General features: G+C 39.3%; 1 protein-coding gene across 3 annotated transcripts in view; it reads right to left on the bottom strand.

Annotated features, from left to right (window-relative positions):
- The window catches only part of LOC133639753 (CSC1-like protein 2), a 67321-nt gene extending 49693 nt beyond the window's left edge, over positions 1 to 17628 (bottom strand). For 2 of the 3 annotated variants that reach the window (XM_062033337.1, XM_062033338.1), the window contains exon 1: positions 17326 to 17627. The gene's annotated coding sequence lies outside the window, so the exon portion shown is untranslated. Of the gene's footprint in view, positions 1 to 17325 lie in introns of all 3 variants that reach the window. The other variant, XM_062033339.1, reaches the window with a different exon arrangement.
- Positions 17629 to 21776: the final 4148 nt, after the last annotated feature.

The raw sequence follows: 21776 nt of genomic DNA, 5'->3' as shown, positions 1-21776 counted from the left end.
CCGTACAATTGACCACTAAATGGTAACACCCGAATAAGTTTTTCCACTTAAATTGATTCATGATACAGATATATACTATCATATATACTATCATCATAATACAGTCATCACACAAGATAATCACATTGGATTATTTACATTATTTACAATCAGGGGTGTGGAGGGGGGGGGGGGTATGGACATCAAGTAGTGGACATAGAGAGAGAGAGAGAGAGAGAGAGAGAGAGAGAGAGAGAGAGAGAGAGAGATCAGAAGGCATAAGAAAAAGAAAAAGTATCTGCATTTGATTGTTTACATTTGATTATTAACAATCCGGGGAGGGTGTTAGTTTAGGGTTGTAGTTGCCTGGAGGTGAACTTTTATTGCGATTTTGAAGGAGGATAGAGATGCCCTTTCTTTTATACCTGTTGGGAGCGCATTCCACATTGATGTGGCATAGAAAGAGAATGAGTTAAGACCTTTGTTAGTTCGGAATCTGGGTTTAACGTGGTTAGTGGAGCACCCCCTGGTGTTGTGGTTATGACGGTTAAGGAAGTAGTTTGACATGTACTTCGGTATCAGGGAGGTGTAGCGGATTTTATAGACTAGGCTCAGTGCAAGTTGTTTAACTCTGTCCTCCACCCTGAGCCAGCCCACTTTGGAGAAGTGGGTAGGAGTGAGGTGGGATCTGGGGTGGAGGTCTAGAAGTAACCTGACTAGCTTGTTCTGAGATGTTTGGAGTTTAGATTTGAGGGTTTTGGAGGTGCTAGGGTACCAGGAGGTGCATGCGTAATCGAAAAAGGGTTGAACGAGAGTTCCCGCCAGAATCCTCAAGGTGCTTTTGTTGACCAGAGAGGAGATTCTGTACTCGCAGTTCAAATGCGGCTTTAAGTCACAGTCTTTATCAGCCTTCGGTAAATCAGATCACTCCGCCATCTTGCTCGTACCCGTGTATAAACAAAGTTTGAAGCGCGCGCCCGTGGTGACGCGAGAAGTCAAGCGTTGGTCTGTGAACTCAGAGAGCGCGCTTCAGGACGGGCTAGATTGTACAGCGTGTTCCGCGAGGGCACAGACAACATTGACGGATATACAGACTGGACTTTGTTGGTAAACTGGTCGAGGGAATAGTCCCTACATACACAGTACGGGTTTTTCCAGATCAGAAGCCCTGGGTTGATAGATCGGTCCGAGAGGCTTTGAAAGCACGCACCTCAGCCTACAGCAGAGGGCGCGCAACCGGCGACATACCACGCTACAAGGCAGCGTGCTATGACGTCAGGCAAAGGGAAGATACAGAGACAAAATGGAGTTTCAATTTCAGCAGGCTGACTCCAGAGCTGTATGGCAAGGACTCAGAACCATGACAGACTACAAAGGCAGCCCCCCCCCCCCCCCATGGTGAATGCTGGCGTCTCTCTGGCAAATGAGCTAAATACCTTTTATGCACGGTTTGAGGCTGCAAATTCAAACAGCAGCCTTCATGGCGCCGCAAAAGAGGGTATGGCCACTGGCAATGGAGACTCAGCATTCAGAATAACAGAACATGACGTGAGGAGAACCTTTAAAGGCCTACTGAAATGATTTTTTTTTTTATTTAAACGGGAATAGCAGATCCATTCTATGTGTCATACTTGATCATTTCGCGATATTGCCATATTTTTGCTGAAAGGATTTAGTAGAGAAAATCGACGATAAAGTTCGCAACTTTTGCTCGCTGATAAAAAAAAGCCTTGCCTGTAGCGGAAGTAGCGTGACGTCACAGGAGCTAGTATTCCTCACAATTCCCCGTTGTTTACAATGGAGCGAGAGAGATTCGGACCGAGAAAGTGATGATTACCCCATTAATTTGAGCGAGGATGAAAGATTCGTAGATGAGGAACGTTACAGTGAAGGACTTGAGAGGCAGTGATGGACGTATCTTTTTTCGCTCTGACCGTAACTTAGGTACAAGCTGGCTCATTGGATTCCACACTCTCTCCTTTTTCTATTGTGGATCACGGATTTGTATGTTAAACCACCTGGGATACTATATCCTCTTGAAAATGAGAGTCGAGAACGCGAAATGGACATTCAGTGCCTTTTATCTCCACGACAATAAATCGGCGAAATGCTTTAGCTACGAGCTAACGTGATAGCATCGTGCTTTAACTGCATATAGAAACAAAAAAATAAACCCCTGACTGGAAGTATAGATAGAAAATCAACAATACTATTAAACCGTGGACATGTAAATACACGGTTAATGCTTTCCAGGCTGGCGAAGGTTAACAATGCTGTGCTAACGACGCCATTGAAGCTAACTTAGCAACTTAGCAACGGGACCTCACAGAGCTGTGCTAAAAACATTAGCTCTCCACCTACGCCAGCCAGCCCTCATCTACTCATCAACACCTGTGCTCACCTGCGTTCCAGCGATCGGCAGAAGCACGAAGGACTTCACCCAATGCGTTTGGCGGCCCGGAGACGTAGGAAGTCAAGGTGAGGTCGGCGGCTAGCGCGGCTAGCGCTCCAACAAAGTCCTCCTGGTTGTGTTGCTGTAGTCCGCTGCTAATACACCGATCCCACCTACAACTGTCTTCTTTGCAGCCTTCATTGTTCATTAAACAAATTGCAAAAGATGTCCAGAATACTGTGGAATTATGAAATGAAAACAGAGCTTTTTGTATAGGATTCTACGGGTACCATAACTTCCGTTACTCTGACTTCGTCACACGCATACGTCATAATACCGCGACGTTTCAGCCGGATGTTTCCCGGGAAGTTTTAAATGTCACTTTATAAGTTAACCCGGCCGTATTGGCATGTGTTGCAATGTTGAGATTTCATCATTGATATATAAACTATCAGACTGCGTGGTCGGTAGTAGTGGCTTTCAGTAGGCCTTTAAGAGGGTGAATACCAGGAAAGCCACAGGGCCAGACGGCATCCCCGGTTGCGTCCTAAAAGTCTGTGCTGACCAACTGGCACCGGTATTCACAGACATATTCAATCTGTCCCTTGAACAGTCCGTCATCCCCACCTGTCTGAAAAAATCCACCATTGTCCCTGTTCCAAAGAAATCTGCCCCTGCCTGCCCCAACGACTACCGCCCCGTAGCCCTCACCCCCATAGCCATGAAGTGCTAATCAAAGACCACATATGCTCCTCCCCCCCCCCCCCCACTATAGACCCCCTGCAATTTGCATACCGCCCAAACAGGTCAACCGACGATGCAATCGCACACGTATTGCATACCGCCACGACACACCTGGACAAAAGGCAGGGGAACTAAGTGAGAAAGCTGTTCATAGACTACAGTTCAGCATTCAACACCATAGTCCCATCCAAACTCGTCATCAAGCTCAAGGACCTGGGCTTGAACTCAACTCTCTGTCAGTGGGTCCTGGATTTCTTGACAGGCAGACCACAAGTGGTGAGAGCAAGGAACTGCACCTCATCAACCATCATCCTCAACACCGGTGCCCCCCAGGGCTGCGTTCTGAGCCCCCTCCTCTATTCACTCTACACACATGACTGTGTGGCTGAAAACACCACCAACTCCATTGTGAAATGTGCTGACGACACAGCTGTGGTGGGCCTGATCTCCGGTAACGATGAGACGGCCTACCTGAGTGACGTGAAGAACCTGGCACTTTGGTGTCAGGAGAACCACCTCGCCCTGAACGTCAGCAAGACCAAGGAGATCATAGTGGATTTTAGGAGACGGGGGGAAAGGAACTACAGTCCACTCAGCATAGACGGGACGCCGGTCGAGAGAGTGACCAACTTCAAATACCTGGGATTGACAATATCAGAAGACCTGTCCTGGACCACACACATAGACAACGTGGTGAAAAAGGCACGACAGCGTCTCTACTTCCTCAGGAGACTCAGGAAGTTCAAACTAAACCACAAGACCCTCAGAAACTTCTACTCATGACTGGAAACATCACCTCCTAGTTTGGGAATAGCACCGCAACAGACTGCAGAGTGGCCAGATCAGCCGAGCGCACCATCGGAGGTGTGCTCCCAACCATCTGCAACATGTACACCAGGCGGTGTAGATCCAAGGCCAAGAGGATAGTGAGGGACTCTAGCCACCCAAGCAACTGCCTCTTCTCACTGCTGGGGTCAGGCAAGCACTAGCGGAGTCTCAGGGCCAACACGGAGAGACTCAGGAGGAGCTTCCATCCCCAAGTCATCAGACTGCTCAACTGCACCGCTGATTAACACTTATCACAGTTGCACAAAACCACACGCACAAGAATCACTTGACTTACCACTGTAATTACCGGACTACAATACTCTTCATTCAATGACTGTAAATAATGTAAAAATAAGAGTATAAAGAAGTCTTACTGTTCCATTACCTCTGTTCATACTACTGTCACTACTCAACTGCCAAAAGAACTGTAGACACCTTCATATTTATTACTTCCTATACTGTATATACTGTTATACTGTATATACTGTGTATACCGTATATACTGTATATACTGTATATACTGTATATACTGTTATACTGTATATACTGTGTATACCGTATATACTGTATATACTGTATATACTGTTATACTGTTATACTGTATATACTGTTATACTGTATATACTGTTATACTATTTGGTATTGCACTGTGACTACTGTTCTTTACTTGTACTGATACTTCTACCATAACTACTGGGACTAATTGTGCAACTTATTGTCTTGTAATTCATGTACATCAGAGCTATTCAAATTGTTGGATTGTTTGTATTTAGTGTATTAGATTCAGCAGCTAGTGTTTGGACCGCACTGTACGCAATATCTGAAGAGCATTTCACTGTGGTGTACTCTGCATGTGACCAATAACACCTTCAACATTGATATATATAATAGAGTTCTGTAATGAGTCCATCAAAGAGTCAACCAGGTGCTACATGTACTATATATGCTACATATACTACAGGTGCTACATGTACTATATATGCTACATATACTACAGGTGCTACATGTACTATATATGCTACATATACTACAGGTGCTACATATACTACATATACTACATATGCTACATATACTACAGGTGCTACATGTACTATATATGCTACATATACTACAGGTGCTACATATGCTACATATACTACATATGCTACATGTACTACAGGTGCTACATATACTACATATGCTACATATACTACATATGCTACATGTACTACATATGCTACATGTACTACATATGCTACATATACTAAAGGTGCTACATGTACTACATATGCTACATATACTACATATGCTACATATACTACATATGCTACATGTACTACATATACTACATATACTACAGGTGCTACATATACTACAGGTGCTACATATACTACATATGCTACATGTACTACATATGCTACATGTACTACATATGCTACATATACTACAGGTGCTACATGTACTACATATGCTACATATACTACAGGTGCTACATGTACTACATATGCTACATATACTACATATGCTACATGTACTACAGGTGCTACATATACTACATATGCTACATGTACTACAGGTGCTACATGTACTACATATGCTACATATACTACAGGTGCTACATATACTACATATGCTACATGTACTACATATCAGAGGTGGGACCAAGTCATTCCTTTGCAAGTCACAAGTAAGTCTCAAGTCTTTGCCCTCAAGTCTCGAGTCAAGTCCCGAGTCAAGACAGGCAAGTCCCGAGTCAAGTCCAAAGTCAAGACTGGAAAGTCTCAAGTCAAGTCCCAAGTCCTGCATTTTGAATTTCGAGTCCTTTCAAGTCCTTTTAACCACAGACTAATATATTTACACAGATTGTGTATGCTTTTAAAACGTTATTAAAACAAGTGCATTTGAAATTGCAGGAAAAAAAATAGTGCTGACATTGCACTTCATAATAGCACTATTATCCAGTCATTTTAAACATTTAACTCATTCCTTTACAGAATAAACACATTTGAAAAAACAAGTGCAACTGTACTTATTTGCACAAAAGTGTTAACATTGTATTTCCTTGGCACATTGCATTGTAACTACCGGTAGTTCCACAGCAGTTTCTATCCTGTTCTTACCTTATCTCATTGATCTCATCTCATACTGTATGTGTGTTGATGTGTGCGTACATATGAAAAACATAACAAAAACATGAACAAAACAATGAACAGAGTTGTACTTTTTAGATGTCAGGGCCCTATGCAATATGTTCACATATTCTTAATATAGTATACATTTTAACTGACCTTTATTTGACTATGTTTGTGTTTTTGTAGGTGGCTAAAATATGCGGTGCTGCTGATCGCCGTCTAACGTTACGTTACTGTGTGTGATACATTGACTAACGTAACGTTAAGTATAGGTACCTCATGCAACCCTGCTTAAAAAAAATCACTTGACAAAAAGTATGAATAAGGTAGCGAACTGCAGTGGACGCAACATATTGCCGTGTTTGCAATGACGTTATAACCATAGACATCTTATAAGTAGACGCAGCATTGGCTGCTGTGACACGAGCAATTTGGCCGCCATCTTGAAGTGGTGATGAGGAGCCGGCGAGCAGCCTAAACTGACAGTTGACAGGTAGAAAACAAAGATGGTGTTCAGCGTTTTCCAACTCAAATGAGCGTACTGTTGAAAATAGAAATCGGGTGATTACTTTTCACAAGTAAGATTTAACATTAATGTACTATTGGTTGTATTTTATGAAAATAATATTACCACAGAGTTGAGAAGGAGCAAAGATCTTTAATATTTGTATGTGAAAATCACAAAGAAATCTTCTGGGGGAGGATGACCCCCCTACATGGGTTTGGTTTACAAACTTTCAGCCCCACCTAAAACAAAATTCACCAGCCGCCACTGATTATGATGCATTCTCATTTTAGGCAAAATATAACACAATACTTTCTTAACAGTATAATTGTAACCAGGAATAAGTCTTCAAGTAACAATATTCAAATACTAACATTGTTGGGTAAGACAGAATTTGGTTTTATTCTGAATCCAGTGAAACAGATTGGTGGTTTTAGCTGATATAAAGACTTACAGGTGTTTATATATGTTTATGTTGAAGTATTTGGCAGACGCTTTTATCCAAAGCGACATACATAAAAAATACATATAAAACAATGACTGTAAACATGATCATTTAAGGGAAGAATGTAATACAAAATATCAATACAAAGTGTCAAGACAGAATAAACTCTCTGCTGCTGCAGCAACAGAGATACAGTCTATAAGATATATAGATATCTAATGTATTCATACATTGTTTATGTAGGATATACGCATGTATATATAACCTAATCATATTATTTCTTCAATTTAAAAATAGCTGACCGTTTTTTCCCCTTTCTCTTGGATTATATTCCCAGTTTTGATCTCGGACGTCTGGTCACTTATAGCGTATAAGAATATTATATTACTGTTAAGCAAACTATGAATAATAAAACACGCCAAAACATGTGTCCTTTATCATAGCTACACATATAACAAAAAAGCGCGTGAAAATCAGTGGTATTCAGTGAGGTAAAATGAATTAAATGCGCTGACAGTTCATTGCTCCTGCCAAATGAATTGCACTAGTGGGGCGGATCACCACTCCAAGATGGCGGCCCCGCGTCTCGTCTGCGCCTGTAGGCAGTAGCGCGCGATGCTGCGTACCCTTATAAGATGTCTATGGTTATAACGTTAGCAGTGAGTTTACAGCCTCACTCATTTAACTACACAGCAAATAAAAGTCACGTTACTTAGCCAATAAACGTTAGCTTACATTCAAAACTTACCCTTCTTTGTGCATCTTCAAATGTCGAACGAAGTTGGAAGTTGTTACGTCTCCGTCTATAATATTCCAACTGCATGATTTGCATAGGGCTATTCGTTTTTTGTTGACCGAGTCGTAGTTTTAATACCCGAACGAAATTAACTTTGGCATAATTGTTTCTCACTGCCGCATTGTTTGACCATTCTTCTTCATTGGTTGTCCTGCAATTTGATTGGATGAGAGCTGTGGGATGAAAATAGCGTAGATCTAATTTGATTGGCTGTTGTACTGAGAGCACACCAGCTGACAGGAACAACACGCTGATAGACAGACGAAGAACAGGAAAAATACGGAGCGGCGCGCTCCCAAATAACTCTTTAATCTTTGGGTTTTGGGGAAAGTAGCAAGTCATGTCAAGTCAAAAGGCTCAAGTCCAAGTGAAGTCACAAGTCATTGATGTTAAAGTCTAAGTCGAGTTGCAAGTCTCTTTACATTTTGTCAAGTCGAGTCCAAAGTCATCAAATTCATGACTCGAGTCTGACTCGAGTCCAAGTCATGTGACTCGAGTCCACACCTCTGCTACATATGCTACATATACTACAGGTGCTACATGTACTACATATGCTACATATACTACAGGTGCTACATGTACTACATATGCTACATATACTACATATGCTACATGTACTACAGGTGCTACATGTACTACATATGCTACATATACTACAGGTGCTACATATACTACAGGTGCTACATGTACTACATATGCTACATGTACTACAGGTGCTACATATACTACAGGTGCTACATGTACTACATATGCTACATGTACTACAGGTGCTACATATACTACAGGTGCTACATATACTACAGGTGCTACATATACTACAGGTGCTACATATGCTACATGTACTACATATGCTACATGTACTACAGGTGCTACATATACTACATATGCTACATATACTACATATGCTACATGTACTACAGGTGCTACATGTACTACATATGCTACATATACTACAGGTGCTACATATACTACAGGTGCTACATGTACTACATATGCTACATGTATTACAGGTGCTACATATACTACAGGTGCTACATGTACTACATATGCTACATGTACTACAGGTGCTACATATACTACAGGTGCTACATATACTACAGGTGCTACATGTACTACATATGCTACATATACTACAGGTGCTACATATGCTACATGTACTATATATGCTACATGTACTACAGGTGCTACATATACTACATATGCTACATGTACTACATATGCTACATGTACTACAGGTGGTGGACATAGAGAGAGAGAGAGAGAGAGAGAGAGAGAGAGAGAGAGAGAGAGAGAGAGAGAGAGAGAGAGAGAGAGAGAGAGAGAGAGAGAGAGAGAGAGAGCTCAGAAGGCATAATAAAAAGTATCTGTATTTGATTGTTTACATTTGATTATTAACAATCTGGGGAGGGTGTTAGTTTAGGGTTGTAGCTGCCTGCTTCTTCCTACTACTGTTGAATAAGTTGTGCTTCTTCCTACTACTGTTGAATACGTTCTGCTTCTTCCTACTACTGTTGAATAAGTTCTGCTTCTTCCTACTACTGTTGAATGAGTTCTGCTTCTTCCTACTACTGTTGAATAAGTTCTGCTTCTTCCTACTACTGTTGAATGAGTTCTGCTTCTTCCTACTACTGTTGAATATGTTCTGCTTCTTCCTACTGCTATTGACTGAGGTGAAGTGCAGTGGTGTTGAATAAGTTCTGCTTCTTCCTACTACTGTTGAATAAGTTCTGCTTCTTCCTACTACTGTTGAATAAGTTCTGCTTCTTCCTACTACCGTTGAATAAGTTCTGGTTCTTCCTACTACTGTTGAATAAGTTCTGCTTCTTCCTACTACTATTGAATAAGTTCTGCTTCTTCCTACTACTGTTGAATGAGTTCTGCTTCTTCCTAGTACTGTTGAATAAGTTCTGCTTCTTCCTACTACTGTTAAATAAGTTCTGCTTCTTCCTACTACTGTTGAATGAGTTCTGCTTCTTCCTACTGCTATTGACTGAGGTGAAGTGCAGTGGTGTTGAATAAGTTCTGGTTCTTCCTACTACTGTTGAATAAGTTCTGGTTCTTCCTACTACTGTTGAATGAGTTCTGCTTCTTCCTACTACTGTTGAATGAGTTCTGCTTCTTCCTACTACTGTTGAGTGAGTTCTGCTTCTTCCTACTACTGTTGACTGAGGTGAAGTGCAGTGGTGTTGAATAAGTTGTGCTTCTTCCTACTACTGTTGAATAAGTTGTGCTTCTTCCTACTACTGTTGACTGAGGTGTAGTGCAGTGGTGTTGAATAAGTTCTGCTTCTTCCTAATACTGTTGAATGAGTTGTGCTTCTTCCTACAACTGTTGAATAAGTTCTGCTTCTTCCTACTACTGTTGAATACGTTCTGCTTCTTCCTACTACTGTTGAATAAGTTCTGCTTCTTCCTACTACTGTTGAATAAGTTCTGCTTCTTCCTACTACTGTTGAATGAGTTCTGCTTCTTCCTACTACTGTTGAATATGTTCTGCTTCTTCCTACTGCTACTGACTGAGGTGAAGTGCAGTGGTGTTGAATAAGTTCTGCTTCTTCCTACTACTGTTGAATAAGTTCTGCTTCTTCCTACTACTGTTGAATGAGTTCTGCTTCTTCCTACTACTGTTGAATAAGTTCTGCTTCTTCCTACTACTGTTGAATGAGTTCTGCTTCTTCCTACTACTGTTGAATATGTTCTGCTTCTTCCTACTGCTATTGACTGAGGTGAAGTGCAGTGGTGTTGAATAAGTTCTGCTTCTTCCTACTACTGTTGAATAAGTTCTGCTTCTTCCTACTACTGTTGAATAAGTTCTGCTTCTTCCTACTACTGTTGAATAAGTTCTGCTTCTTCCTACTACCGTTGAATAAGTTCTGGTTCTTCCTACTACTGTTGAATAAGTTCTGCTTCTTCCTACTACTGTTGAATAAGTTCTGCTTCTTCCTACTACTGTTGAATGAGTTCTGCTTCTTCCTACTACTGTTGAATAAGTTCTGCTTCTTCCTACTACTGTTAAATAAGTTCTGCTTCTTCCTACTACTGTTGAATGAGTTCTGCTTCTTCCTACTGCTATTGACTGAGGTGAAGTGCAGTGGTGTTGAATAAGTTCTGGTTCTTCCTACTACTGTTGAATAAGTTCTGGTTCTTCCTACTACTGTTGAATAAGTTCTGCTTCTTCCAACTACTGTTGAATGAGTTCTGCTTCTTCCTACTACTGTTGAATGAGTTCTGCTTCTTCCTACTACTGTTGACTGAGGTGAAGTGCAGTGGTGTTGAATAAGTTGTGCTTCTTCCTACTACTGTTGAATAAGTTGTGCTTCTTCCTACTACTGTTGACTGAGGTGTAGTGCAGTGGTGTTGAATAAGTTCTGCTTCTTCCTAATACTGTTGAATGAGTTGTGCTTCTTCCTACAACTGTTGAATAAGTTCTGCTTCTTCCTACTACTGTTGAATACGTTCTGCTTCTTCCTACTACTGTTGAATAAGTTCTGCTTCTTCCTACTACTGTTGAATAAGTTCTGCTTCTTCCTACTACTGTTGAATGTGTTCTGCTTCTTCCTACTACTGTTGAATATGTTCTGCTTCTTCCTACTGCTACTGACTGAGGTGAAGTGCAGTGGTGTTGAATAAGTTCTGCTTCTTCCTACTACTGTTGAATAAGTTCTGCTTCTTCCTACTACTGTTGAATAAGTTCTGCTTCTTCCTACTACTGTTGAATAAGTTCTGCTTCTTCCTACTACCGTTGAATAAGTTCTGGTTCTTCCTACTACTGTTGAATAAGTTCTGCTTCTTCCTACTACTGTTGAATAAGTTCTGCTTCTTCCTACTACTGTTGAATGAGTTCTGCTTCTTCCTACTACTGTTGAATAAGTTCTGCTTCTTCCTACTACTGTTAAATAAGTTCTGCTTCTTCCTACTACTGTTGAATGAGTTCTGCTTCTTCCTACTGCTATTGACTGAGGTGAAGTGCAGTGGTGTTGAATAAGTTCTGGTTCTTCCTACTACTGTTGAATAAGTTCTGGTTCTTCCTACTACTGTTGAATGAGTTCTGCTTATTCCTACTACTGTTGAATGAGTTCTGCTTCTTCCTACTACTGTTGAATGAGTTCTGCTTCTTCCTACTACTGTTGACTGAGGTGAAGTGCAGTGGTGTTGAATAAGTTGTGCTTCTTCCTACTACTGTTGAATAAGTTGTGCTTCTTCCTACTACTGTTGACTGAGGTGTAGTGCAGTGGTGTTGAATAAGTTCTGCTTCTTCCTACTACTGTTGAATGAGATGTGCTTCTTCCTACTACTGTTGAATAAGTTATGCTTCTTCCTACTACTGTTGAATGAGTTCTGCTTCTTCCTACTACTGTTGACTGAGGTGAAGTGCAGTGGTGTTGAATAAGTTGTGCTTCTTCCTACTACTGTTGACTGAGGTGAAGTGCAGTGGTGTTGAATAAGTTGTGCTTCTTCCTACTACTGTTGAATAAGTTGTGCTTCTTCCTACTACTGTTGAATAAGTTGCGCTTCTTCCTACTACTGTTGAATAAGTTCTGCTTCTTCCTACTACTGTTGAATAAGTTGTGCTTCTTCCTACTACTGTTGAATAAGTTCTGCTTCTTCCTACTACTGTTGAATAAGTTCTGCTTCTTCCTACTACTGTTGAATGAGTTCTGCTTCTTCCAACTGCTATTGACTGAGGTGAAGTACAGTGGTGTTGAATAAGTTCTGGTTCTTCCTACTACTGTTGAATAAGTTCTGCTTCTTCCTACTACTGTTGAATGAGTTCTGCTTCTTCCTACTACTGTTGAATGAGTTCTGCTTCTTCCTACTACTGTTGACTGAGGTGAAGTGCAGTGGTGTTGAATAAGTTCTGGTTCTTCCTACTACTGTTGAATAAGTTCTGCTTCTTCCTACTACTGTTGAATGAGTTCTGCTTCTTCCTACTACTGTTGAATGAGTTCTGCTTCTTCCTACTACTGTTGAATGAGTTCTGCTTCTTCCTACTACTGTTGACTGAGGTGAAGTGCAGTGGTGTTGAAAAAGTTCTGCTTCTTCCTACTACTGTTGAATGAGTTGTGCTTCTTCCTACTACTGTTGAATAAGTTATGCTTCTTCCTACTACTGTTGAATGAGTTCTGCTTCTTCCTACTACTGTTGACTGAGGTGAAGTGCAGTGGTGTTGAATAAGTTGTGCTTCTTCCTACTACTGTTGAATAAGTTGTGCTTCTTCCTACTACTGTTGACTGAGGTGAAGTGCAGTGGTGTTGAATAAGTTGTGCTTCTTCCTACTACTGTTGAATAAGTTGTGCTTCTTCCTACTACTGTTGAATAAGTTGTGCTTCTTCCTACTACTGTTGAATAAGTTCTGCTTCTTCCTACTACTGTTGAATAAGTTGTGCTTCCTCCTACTACTGTTGAATAAGTTCTGCTTCTTCCTACTACTGTTGAATAAGTTCTGCTTCTTCCTACTACTGTTGAATGAGTTCTGCTTCTTCCTACTGCTATTGACTGAGGTGAAGTACAGTGGTGTTGAATAAGTTCTGGTTCTTCCTACTACTGTTGAATAAGTTCTGCTTCTTCCTACTACTATTGAATGAGTTGTGCTTCTTCCTACTACTGTTGAATAAGTTATGCTTCTTCCTACTACTGTTGAATGTGTTCTGCTTCTTCCTACTACTGTTGAATGAGTTCTGCTTCTTCCTACTACTGTTGACTGAGGTGAAGTGCAGTGGTGTTGAATAAGTTCTGGTTCTTCCTACTACTGTTGAATAAGTTCTGCTTCTTCCTACTACTGTTGAATGAGTTCTGCTTCTTCCTACTACTGTTGAATGAGTTCTGCTTCTTCCTACTACTGTTGAATGAGTTCTGCTTCTTCCTACTACTGTTGACTGAGGTGAAGTGCAGTGGTGTTGAAAAAGTTCTGCTTCTTCCTACTACTGTTGAATGAGTTGTGCTTCTTCCTACTACTGTTGAATAAGTTATGCTTCTTCCTACTACTGTTGAATGAGTTCTGCTTCTTCCTACTACTGTTGACTGAGGTGAAGTGCAGTGGTGTTGAATAAGTTGTGCTTCTTCCTACTACTGTTGAATAAGTTGTGCTTCTTCCTACTACTGTTGACTGAGGTGAAGTGCAGTGGTGTTGAATAAGTTGTGCTTCTTCCTACTACTGTTGAATAAGTTGTGCTTCTTCCTACTACTGTTGAATAAGTTGTGCTTCTTCCTACTACTGTTGAATAAGTTCTGCTTCTTCCTACTACTGTTGAATAAGTTGTGCTTCCTCCTACTACTGTTGAATAAGTTCTGCTTCTTCCTACTACTGTTGAATAAGTTCTGCTTCTTCCTACTACTGTTGAATGAGTTCTGCTTCTTCCTACTGCTATTGACTGAGGTGAAGTACAGTGGTGTTGAATAAGTTCTGGTTCTTCCTACTACTGTTGAATAAGTTCTGCTTCTTCCTACTACTATTGAATGAGTTGTGCTTCTTCCTACTACTGTTGAATAAGTTATGCTTCTTCCTACTACTGTTGAATGAGTTCTGCTTCTTCCTACTACTGTTGAATGAGTTCTGCTTCTTCCTACTACTGTTGACTGAGGTGAAGTGCAGTGGTGTTGAATAAGTTCTGGTTCTTCCTACTACTGTTGAATAAGTTCTGCTTCTTCCTACTACTGTTGAATGAGTTCTGCTTCTTCCTACTACTGTTGAATGAGTTCTGCTTCTTCCTACTACTGTTGAATGAGTTCTGCTTCTTCCTACTACTGTTGACTGAGGTGAAGTGCAGTGGTGTTGAAAAAGTTCTGCTTCTTCCTACTACTGTTGAATGAGTTGTGCTTCTTCCTACTACTGTTGAATAAGTTATGCTTCTTCCTACTACTGTTGAATGAGTTCTGCTTCTTCCTACTACTGTTGACTGAGGTGAAGTGCAGTGGTGTTGAATAAGTTGTGCTTCTTCCTACTACTGTTGAATAAGTTGTGCTTCTTCCTACTACTGTTGACTGAGGTGAAGTGCAGTGGTGTTGAATAAGTTGTGCTTCTTCCTACTACTGTTGAATAAGTTGTGCTTCTTCCTACTACTGTTGAATAAGTTGTGCTTCTTCCTACTACTGTTGAATAAGTTCTGCTTCTTCCTACTACTGTTGAATAAGTTCTGCTTCTTCCTACTACTGTTGAATGAGTTCTGCTTCTTCCTACTGCTATTGACTGAGGTGAAGTACAGTGGTGTTGAATAAGTTCTGGTTCTTCCTACTACTGTTGAATAAGTTCTGCTTCTTCCTACTACTATCGAATGAGTTGTGCTTCTTCCTACTACTGTTGAATAAGTTATGCTTCTTCCTACTACTGTTGAATGAGTTCTGCTTCTTCCTACTACTGTTGACTGAGGTGAAGTGCAGTGGTGTTGAATAAGTTGTGCTTCTTCCTACTACTGTTGAATAAGTTGTGCTTCTTCCTACTACTGTTGACTGAGGTGAAGTGCAGTGGTGTTGAATAAGTTGTGCTTCTTCCTACTACTGTTGACTGAGGTGAAGTGCAGTGGTGTTGAATAAGTTGTGCTTCTTCCTACTACTGTTGAATAAGTTGTGCTTCTTCCTAGTACTGTTGAATAAGTTGTGCTTCTTCCTCCTACTGTTGAATAAGTTGTGCTTCTTCCTACTACTGTTGAATAAGTTGTGCTTCTTCCTACTACTGTTGAATAAGTTCTGCTTCTTCCTACTACTGTTGAATAAGTTGTGCTTCTTCCTACTACTGTTGAATAAGTTCTGCTTCTTCCTACTACTGTTGAATAAGTTCTGCTTCTTCCTACTACTGTTGAATGAGTTCTGCTTCTTCCTACTGCTATTGACTGAGGTGAAGTACAGTGGTGTTGAATAAGTTCTGGTTCTTCCTACTACTGTTGAATAAGTTCTGCTTCTTCCTACTACTATCGAATGAGTTGTGCTTCTTCCTACTACTGTTGAATAAGTTATGCTTCTTCCTACTACTGTTGAATGAGTTCTGCTTCTTCCTACTACTGTTGACTGAGGTGAAGTGCAGTGGTGTTGAATAAGTTGTGCTTCTTCCTACTACTGTTGAATAAGTTGTGCTTCTTCCTACTACTGTTGACTGAGGTGAAGTGCAGTGGTGTTGAATAAGTTGTGCTTCTTCCTACTACTGTTGACTGAGGTGAAGTGCAGTGGTGTTGAATAAGTTGTGCTTCTTCCTACTACTGTTGAATAAGTTGTGCTTCTTCCTACTACTGTTGAATAAGTTGTGCTTCTTCCTCCTACTGTTGAATAAGTTGTGCTTCTTCCTACTACTGTTGAATAAGTTGTGCTTCTTCCTACTACTGTTGAATAAGTTCTGCTTCTTCCTACTACTGTTGAATAAGTTCTGGTTCTTCCTACTACTGTTGAATAAGTTCTGCTTCTTCCTACTACTGTTGAATGAGTTGTGCTTCTTCCTACTACTGTTGAATAAGTTATGCTTCTTCCTACTACTGTTGAATGAGTTCTGCTTCTTCCTACTACTGTTGACTGAGGTGAAGTGCAGTGGTGTTGAATAAGTTGTGCTTCTTCCTACTACTGTTAAATAAGTTGTGCTTCTTCCTACTACTGTTGACTGAGGTGAAGTGCAGTGGTGTTGAATAAGTTGTGCTTCTTCCTACTACTGTTGAATAAGTTGTGCTTCTTCCTACTACTGTTGAATAAGTTGTGCTTCTTCCTACTACTGTTGAATAAGTTGTGCTTCTTCCTACTACTGTTGAATAAGTTCTGCTTCTTCCTACTACTGTTGAATAAGTTCTGCTTCTTCCTACTACTGTTGAATGAGTTCTGGTTCTTCCTACTGCTATTGACTGAGGTGAAGTACAGTGGTGTTGAATAAGTTCTGGTTCTTCCTACTACTGTTGAATACGTTCTGGTTCTTCCTACTACTGTTGAATAAGTTCTGCTTCTTCCTACTACTGTTGAATGAGTTCTGCTTCTTCCTACTACTGTTGAATGAGTTCTGCTTCTTCCTACTACTGTTGAAAAAGTTGTGCTTCTTCCTACTACTGTTGAATAAGTTCTGCTTCTTCCTACTACTGTTGAATAAGTTGTGCTTCTTCCTACTACTGTTAAATAAGTTGTGCTTCTTCCTACTACTGTTGAATAAGTTGTGCTTCTTCCTCCTACTGTTGACTGAGGTGAAGTGCAGTGGTGTTGAACAAGTTCTATTGGCTGCAGTGGAAACGCGTGTGAATTGGAACCATGGACGCCCCCTGCTGGCGTGGAGGTTCTGGCCTACAAGAAGTACTGACGTCCAATTTGACCCACTTGTGTCAGCGATGACGTCACCAGGTGTAATATAGGATGATGCTGATTATGAATCATAGCATGCTCGCTAGTGACGTCACCAATGCTGACTCAGCAAGTGATGCGCACCTGCAGGCGCTCGGAACCAACCGGAACCGCGGCCTGCGTGCGTTACATCATTGACGATGACGACGACGCGCACCGGAGGCTGCGTGATGCTGTGCACCGACACGGATCAAACAAAGCCGCCATTGACGACAAAAGGCCTCACCTGACCACCGGAAGTCGCTCCGTCCTCGCAGGGCTTGTTCCCGCACTGAAATCCTCACGCACGTCGCGCGGCGCGGCCCGCGTCCTGCCGCAGAGCCGCCATCCCGCAGAACGTCGCCCAGACCACCGAGAGGAGAGGGGAGGGGGGGGGGCACCGAGTCCCGCTCCGAGTCCCGGTCCCGCTCCGAGTCCTGCTACCGTTCCGAGTGCACTTGCTCCGCCTCGAGGTCGCCGCCAAGATGGAGGCTGGCTGCGGGAACGAGCCGCTGCTGCTGCGGAACATGCAGGCAGGCGCCACCAGGGGGCTCCAAACACAGCCCTTCACAATAAAAGCCCTGTGGGGGAAACACTCTTTTCTGTGCCTTCATCATGTGTGAACTGCAGGCTGGAGCCTATCCCAGCTGACGTCATTACACCTGGGCCAATCACGTTACATAATACTTATTGTATATTAATTACAACCAATTATGAGACATAATACATATTATATATTAATTACAGTCAATTATGAGACATAATACATATTATATATTATTTACAACCAATTATGAGACATAATACATATTATATATTAATGACAACCAATTATGAGACATAATACATATATATTAATTACAGTCAATAATGAAACATAATACATATTATATATTAATGACAACCAATTATGAGACATAATACATATTATATATTAATTACAACCAATTATGAGACACAATACATATTATATATTAATTACAGTCAATTATGAGACATAATACATATTATATATTAATGACAACCAATTATGAGGTATAATACATATATATTAATTACAGTCAATTATGAGACATAATACATATTATATATTAATTACAGTCAATTATGAGGGATAATAAATATTATATATTACTTACAGTAAATTATGAGACATAATACATATTATATATTAATTACAGTCAATTATGAAAAATAATACATATCATAACCTCGGAGACAATAAAGCTAATTATTCTTATTCTTATATATTACTCGTTTTTTTCTGGACATAGGAACGGATACAGGTGTCTGTTACTACATTATATATATACATGCAGTGTGTATATTGTACATATTACATATTGTTATGAAGGTGTCTGTTACTACATTATATATATACTTGCAGTGTGTATATTGTACATATTACATATTGTTATGAAGGTGTCTGTTACTACATTATATATATACTTGCAGTGTGTATATTGTACATATTACATGTTCTTATGAACGTGTCTGTTACTACATTATATATATACTTGCAGTGTGTATATTGTACATATTACATATTGTTATGAAGGTGTCTGTTACTACATTATATATATACTTGCAGTGTGTATATTGTACATATTACATATTGTTATGAAGGTGTCTGTTACTACATTATATATATACATGCAGTGTGTATGTTGTACATATTACATATTTTTATGAAGGTGTCTGTTACTACATTATATATATACTTGCAGTGTGTATATTGTACATATTACATATTGTTATGAAGGTGTCTGTTACTACATTGTGTATATATACTTGCAGTGTGTATATTTGACATATATATATATATATATATATATGTATATATATATATATATATATATATATATATATATATATACATATATATATATATATATATATACTTAATGTGTATATTGTACATATTACATATTGTTGTGAAGGTGTCTGTTACTACATTATATATATACTTGCAGTGTGTATATTGTACATATTACATATTGTTATGAAGGTGTCTGTTACTACATTATATATATACTTGCAGTGTGTATATTGTACATATTACATATTGTTATGAAGGTGTCTGTTACTACATTGTATATATACTTGCAGTGTGTATATTTGACACATATATATATACATATATATATATATATATATATATATATATATATATATATATATATATATATATATATATATATATATATATATATACTTAATGTGTATATTGTACATATTACATATTGTTATGAAGGTGTCTGTTACTACATTGTATATATACTTGCAGTGTGTATATGTATATATATATATATATATATATATATATATATATATATATATGTATATATATATATACTTATATATATATATATATGTATATATATATATATATATATATATATATATATATATATATATATATATATATATACTTAATGTGTATATTGTACATATTACATATTGTTATGAAGGTGTCTGTTATTACATTATATATATACTTGCAGTGTGTATATTGTACATATTACATATTGGTATGAAGGTGTCTGTTGCTACATTATATAAATACTTGCAGTGTGTATATTGTACATATTGCATATTGTTATGAAGGTGTCTGTTACTACATTATTTATATACTGGCAGTGTGTATAATGTGCATATTACATATTGTTATGAAGGTGTCTGTTACTACATTATTTATATACTGGCAGTGTGTATAATGTACATATTACATATTGTTATGAAGGTGTCTCCTACTACATTATATATATACTTGCAGTGTGTATAATGTGCATATTACATATTTTTATGAAGGTGTCTGTTACTAAATTATAAATATATATACTGTATCAGTGGCGTGCGGTGAGGTTCATGTCAGGTGAGGCACTGACTTCATCACAGTCAGATTTACAAACATATGAACCCTAAAGAGTATCTTATTCACCATTTGATTGGCAGCAGTTAACGGGTTATGTTTAAAAGCTCATACCAGCATTCTTCCCTGCTTGGCACTCAGCACCAAGGGTTGGAATTGAGGGTTAAATCACCAAAAATGATTCCCGGGAGCGGCGCCGCTGCTGCCCACTGCTCCCCTCACCTCCCAGGGGGTGAGCAAGGGGATGGGTCAAATGCAGAGGACAAATTTCACCACACCTAGTGTGTGTGTGACAATTATTGGTACTTGAACTTAACTTTAACTTTACACATACAAACTGTAGCACACAAAAAAGCACATTTAATAAATAAAACGTTATTATGGTCTTACCTTTACTTATAAATGAAGTCCATGTGCCGCTGTTGTGCTTAAACTTTCCATGTGCAAGATTGAATCTATTTAGAGAAGTTGTTTGGTGGGAGGCCGGGGGGGGGGGGGGGGGGGGTGCGGGAACAGTGGTGTTCGTGTTGGAGGAGTTGTGAATGAATGAAATATGAAATCCGTGCTGCAGTCTGCAGGTGTACCTAATGTTGTGGCCCTGCAGTCATTATTGTTTATGCACTTTTTGGCTTCTTGTTGAATTACTTTTTTGGGTGGATTCGGTCTTGCACGTGGAGGGTTTGGGTGTGGGCTTTGGTTGATGTGGCACTCCCGTCGGGGGGTGCATTCTACGGCGGGGGTGCATTCTCTACCACCAGGAGGCGGGGTTACTGCGAGCCTCAGCCAGTGCGTCTTCGTAGCAGATTTATGATCACTCAGCACAAGAAACACGTTACACACATACAGTTGTTGACAAAATACACTGTACATTATATACCTCAGCTAACTAAACTATGGAAATGTATAATATAATTCATATAGCAATACGCTCTCACTGCACAGCAGGCCAGCAGTTAGCCGAGTCATTGCGCAATCCATGGTGAGGCACAACGCAGTGACGTGCCTCAACTGGCTGCTGATCACCGCACCGTCTCTTCACAGTATTTGAACGGCAAATGTGAAAATTCAGCGATTTTGAATAAAAATAATCTAAAACTGGTTAAGTTAAATGGAAAATAACTTTATAGTATAATCACTGGAATAAATATAACAATTTAATTAATTTTTTTTCTTTTTAGATTTTTTTCCATGATGGCAGGTGAGGCCCCGCCTCAACTGCCTCTAGTGACTGCACGTCACTGTACTGTATATATATATATATATATTGCAGTGTGTATATTGTGCATATTACACATTGTTATGAAGGTGTCTGTTATTACATTATATATATACTTGCAGTGTGTATATTGTACATATTACATATTGTTATGAAGGTGTCTGTTACTACATTATATATATACTTGCAGTGTGTATATTGTACATATTACATATTGTTATGAAGGTGTCTGTTACTACATTATATATATACTTGCAGTGTGTATACTGTACATATTACATATTGTTATGAAGGTGTCTGTTACTACATTATATATATACTTGCAGTGTGTATATTGTACATATTACATATTGGTATGAAGGTGTCTGTTACTACATTATATATCTACTTGCAGTGTGTATATTGTACATATTACATATTGTTATGAAAGTGTCTGTTACTACATTATATATATACTTGCAGTGTGTATATTGTACATATTACATATTGTTATGAAGGTGTCTGTTACTACATTATATATATACTTGCAGTGTGTATATTGTACATATTACATATTGTTATAAAAGTGTCTGTTACTATATTATATATATACTTGCAGTGTGTATATTGT

Source organism: Entelurus aequoreus, linkage group LG22 (genome assembly GCF_033978785.1).
Source record: "Entelurus aequoreus isolate RoL-2023_Sb linkage group LG22, RoL_Eaeq_v1.1, whole genome shotgun sequence".
Taxonomy (NCBI): Eukaryota; Metazoa; Chordata; class Actinopteri; order Syngnathiformes; family Syngnathidae; genus Entelurus; species Entelurus aequoreus.
The sequence above is the reverse complement of the archived record's forward strand: the minus strand, read 5'-3'. Positions and strand labels throughout refer to the sequence as shown.